Here is a 5,000-nt window from a genome sequence, read left to right on the forward strand (position 1 = left end):
GTAACTTTTCTGACACCTCTTGTTAAAAACTCTTTAAACCAAAAGGATCGATAGGCCGAGCTTTTGCTGTCCCTGTGTGTACTGAACACCGAGATCAAGTCAGCATTTGCCCTTTTGCTCTATGTGTGGTTTCTGTCCGCACTGAGCTGGCCTTGGGACACCTCCGTTATTATTTGAGAGATGTACCGCCCCAGTCAAACTCCCTACCTGGCAATGTCCTTGAATTGGATCATACCTGAGTAATTGGAGTTATACCAAATTTTCAAATCAAAAATACATAAATGCACCGTTTTATTAAAGAATTTGTTTGCGATTATATAACAAACTCGTGATACTTTGATCAAGAAGCTTGCATCAAAACCCAATACCATAAGATATAATAAATATATCCGTATAATGGCTAGGAAATGATACACGTTCCATTTAATCAAGTAAGTAAGGAAACAATAAGAGTAGTGGTATTTCATTGGCGATACCAAACCGAGGTCTAATATCTCCCACTTATTCTACACCTCTTATGTCTCCTTACACTGCCAGATTAGAGTCAAGCTCAAAAGGGTCTTCTTTCCCCGCTAATTATTCCAAGCCCGTTCCCTTGGCTGTGGTTTCGCTAGATAGTAGATAGGGACAGTAGGAATCTCGTTAATCCATTCATGCGCGTCACTAATTAGATGACGAGGCATTTGGCTACCTTAAGAGAGTCATAGTTACTCCCGCCGTTGACCCGCGCTTACTTGAATTTCTTCACTTTGACATTCAGAGCACTGGGCAGAAATCACATTGTGTCAACACCCGCTAGGGCCATCACAATGCTTTGTTTTAATTAGACAGTCGGATTCCCCAAGTCCGTGCCAGTTCTGAATTGATTGTTAATTGATAATCGTTATAATTAATAAGAACTAATTGGTTTAACCCAATTAGTATTCTTAAAAATTTTAGCAAGAAAGTTCCACAATTGGCTACGTAACTAAACTATCCGGGGAACAAGTAACTAACATAAATGCTAGAAACTCTATTTACCCAGAACGAGCACATAAACCATGTTATTGTTTCCCAATCAAGCCCGACTATCTCAATCTTCAGAGCCAATCCTTATCCCGAAGTTACGGATCTAATTTGCCGACTTCCCTTACCTACATTATTCTATCGACTAGAGACTCTTCACCTTGGAGACCAGCTGCGGATATTGGTACGGCCTGTTGAGAAGTTTGCGTGTCCCCACCATAAATTTTCAAGGTCCGAGGAGAAAATATCGACACAACAGTATATGTCATGCTCTTCTAGCCCATCTACCATATCTCTCTGCGAAAGACTTCCATGGTAGTACGGCTATAAAACAGAAAAGAAAACTCTTCCGATATCTCTCGACGGCTTCTTTATGGTCGTTCCTGTTGCCAGGATGAGCACGAGGCCCATATTTAATAACAAACGGATACTCAACAGGTTACGGAATTGGAACCGTATTCCCTTTCGTTCAAAATTATTCAAGTATATTAATTTAGCTAGATTTTATATAATATATATATTTGTTTGGCATTTGTATTTTACTTGAAAATTTTCGGCTTTCGCCTTGAACTTAGGACCGACTAACTCGTGATCAACCACTGTTCACACGAAACCCTTCTCCACTTCAGTCCTCCAAGGTCTCATTCGATTATTTGCTACTACCACCAAGATCTGTACCAATGGCAGCTCCATGCAGGCTTACGCCAAACACTTCTACGCATACCATTGTACCTTCCTACTCACTAAAGTTTCAAAATTTATATTACAAGTAATATAAATCATCTACTTTAGCGGTAATGTATAGGTATACAACTTAAGCGCCATCCATTTTAAGGGCTAGTTGCTTCGGCAGGTGAGTTGTTACACACTCCTTAGCGGATTTCGACTTCCATGATCACCGTCCTGCTGTTTTAAGCAACCAACGCCTTTCATGGTATCTGCATGAGTTGTTAATTTGGGCACCGTAACATTACGTTTGGTTCATCCCACAGCGCCAGTTCTGCTTACCAAAAGTGGCCCACTGGGCACATTATATCATAACCTTGAACTTCATATCAAGAAAGTTAAGGTTCTTACCCATTTAAAGTTTGAGAATAGGTTAAGATCGTTTCGACCCTAAGGCCTCTAATCATTCGCTTTACCAGATAAGATTATTTTATATAATATTAAAATGCACCAGCTATCCTGAGGGAAACTTCGGAAGGAACCAGCTACTAGATGGTTCGATTGGTCTTTCGCCCCTATACTCAATTCTGACAATCGATTTGCACGTCAGAACTGTTTCGGTCTTCCATCAGGGTTTCCCCTGACTTCAACCTGATCAAGTATAGTTCACCATCTTTCGGGTCACAGCATATATGCTCAAGGTACGTTCCAGTTAGAGGCATAAATAATATAAATATCATTATACATAACTATATAGAACGCCCCGGGATTGTGTTAATTAGCTATAAATAGTTAAAAAACTAATCCCATTATTAGTCAAGTTAATTACGCTATTAGGTTTATATCCCAATAACTTGCACATATGTTAGACTCCTTGGTCCGTGTTTCAAGACGGGTCCCGAAGGTATCCTGAATCTTTCGCATTGTTAATCCTACAAGTGCATATAATAAACACAAAAATCAATGATAATTATGCCATTATATAATTCCGAAAAATTAACGCACTGTATTCATATAAATCTATCAGCACTTTATCAAATTAATAACATTTATTCTGTGTTAAAATGCAAGCAAATTAATTTGAATAAACTATAAGTTATATTTTATGATAAATTTGGTATGCTAATAGATTACAATGTCCTTATATGGAAAAAATGCACACTATTATCATAATATTGTTTAAATATTACAATTCTAATGATGAATTTTCCATAACGGATATTCAGGTTCATCGGGCTTAACCTCTAAGCAGTTTCACGTACTGTTTAACTCTCTATTCAGAGTTCTTTTCAACTTTCCCTCACGGTACTTGTTTACTATCGGTCTCATGGTTATATTTAGTTTTAGATGGAGTTTACCACCCACTTAGTGCTGCACTATCAAGCAACACGACTCTTTGGAAACATCATCTAGTAATCATTAACGTTATACGGGCCTGGCACCCTCTATGGGTAAATGGCCTCATTTAAGAAGGACTTAAATCGTTAATTTCTCATACTAGAATATTGACGCTCCATACACTGCATCTCACATTTGCCATATAGACAAAGTGACTTAGTGCTGAACTGATTTCTTTTCGCTCGCCGCTACTAAGAAAATCCTTGTTAGTTTCTTTTCCTCCCCTAATTAATATGCTTAAATTCAGGGGGTAGTCCCATATGAGTTGAGGTTGTGTATAACTTTTATATGCAATTAATTCTTTATATATAATGATAAAACATTTTATTAAATTCGTTATATTAATAATATCTGTATATAAATGGCATTTGTTTGATTTAACGAATCAACGAAGAACAATAATATTGTCAACGGTTTTCTATTTTCTAATCATTAATAAGAGACAATTCTAGATAAATTTTTATGCTAGACATTTCTCAGTATCATTTGATTGAAAAAGAAAATATTTCTCTTCGTTTTTCACATTCAAATTATTTACTAATGTGAGATAATGTTTTTCATATATTTTTTAATATTATGAATAAAATAATTAAATTATTATTATCCAATAATATACCATATGCTTATAAAATTTCATTATAAAATTTGTATAAGCAACTTAATTAGCATAGTCTTACAACCCTCAACCATATGTAGTCCAAGCAGCACTATAAAATTAATTAAAGTACATAACAGCATGGACTGCGATATGCGTTCAAAATGTCGATGTTCATGTGTCCTGCAGTTCACACGATGACGCACAGTTTGCTGCGTTCTTCATCGACCCATGAGCCGAGTGATCCACCGCTTAGAGTTTTATAAATTGGTTTCTTAATTTTGTCAAATATGTTTTTATTGAAAGAAATTAAAAATACACCATTTTACTGGCATATATCAATTCCTTCAATAAATTTATTTTTATACCTAAAACGAATGCTGCGAAATGTCTTAGTTTTATATAACCAATATATATCAAAGTATTTCTTTTTAAATTGCATTTATTGTAAATAAATATATATATATATATATTAATACTTTTTTAGCGATATAAATTGAAATTTATATAAAACATTAACCTGTATAAAACCAGGTACAACATTGTACATTTTAGGTTGTTGCATTATCCAATGTATGCGCATAACTGAGATGAACAATACATATCGCAACGCGTGTATATTATGGTCCATATACACACAGTATTTTAATTGTGTTTATATACAATAATAATTTAATATTATTATTTTAATAATTCGATTTGCTTGTTCGAATTTTTATTTGTTTGTTTTGGCTGCTTATTATTTCTCTCATATGTATTAAATACAATATATAATTTTAATATTTGCATTATTTCGATTTGCTTGTTCGAAATTTCATTTGATCTATATTAGATCATATACATTTTGGCAATTCATATTTTATTTGTATTACTATAATGTATTTATTATAATATAAACAAATATTTTATTAACGGTAAGGATATACAATAATAATTTAATATTATTATTTTAATAATTCGATTTGCTTGTTCGAATTTTTATTTGTTTGCTTTGGCTGCTTATTATTTCTCTCATATGCATTAAATACAATATATAATTTTAATATTTGCATTATTTCGATTTGCTTGTTCGAAATTTTATTTGATCTATATTAGATCTCATTATACATTTTGGCAATTCATATTTTATTTGTATTATTATAATGTATTTATTATAATATAAACAAATATTTTATTAACGGTAAGGATATACAATAATAATTTAATATTATTATTTTAATAATTCGATTTGCTTGTTCGAATTTTTATTTGTTTGCTTTGGCTGCTTATTAATTTCTCTCATATGTATTAAATACAATATATAATTTTAATATTTGCATTATTTCGATTTGCTTGT

The 5,000-nt window shown here is 33.1% G+C and overlaps 2 non-coding genes across 2 annotated transcripts in view; both read right to left on the bottom strand.

Annotated features, from left to right (window-relative positions):
- LOC127011940 (large subunit ribosomal RNA) overlaps positions 1-3,343 on the bottom strand; it is a 3,971-nt gene extending 628 nt beyond the window's left edge. Inside the window, exon 1 of the ribosomal RNA XR_007765399.1 lies at positions 1-3,343. This exon is cut by the window's left edge and continues 628 nt beyond it. This is a non-coding gene — a ribosomal RNA (large subunit ribosomal RNA).
- A 402-nt stretch (positions 3,344-3,745) lies between these two features.
- On the bottom strand, positions 3,746-3,924 carry LOC127011977 (5.8S ribosomal RNA). The gene has a single exon (XR_007765422.1). It is a non-coding gene; the product is annotated as a 5.8S ribosomal RNA (ribosomal RNA).
- Positions 3,925-5,000: the final 1,076 nt, after the last annotated feature.

The sequence above is a fragment of the Drosophila biarmipes genome, unplaced genomic scaffold, assembly GCF_025231255.1.
Source record: "Drosophila biarmipes strain raj3 unplaced genomic scaffold, RU_DBia_V1.1 ptg000016l, whole genome shotgun sequence".
Lineage (NCBI taxonomy): Eukaryota > Metazoa > Arthropoda > Insecta > Diptera > Drosophilidae > Drosophila > Drosophila biarmipes.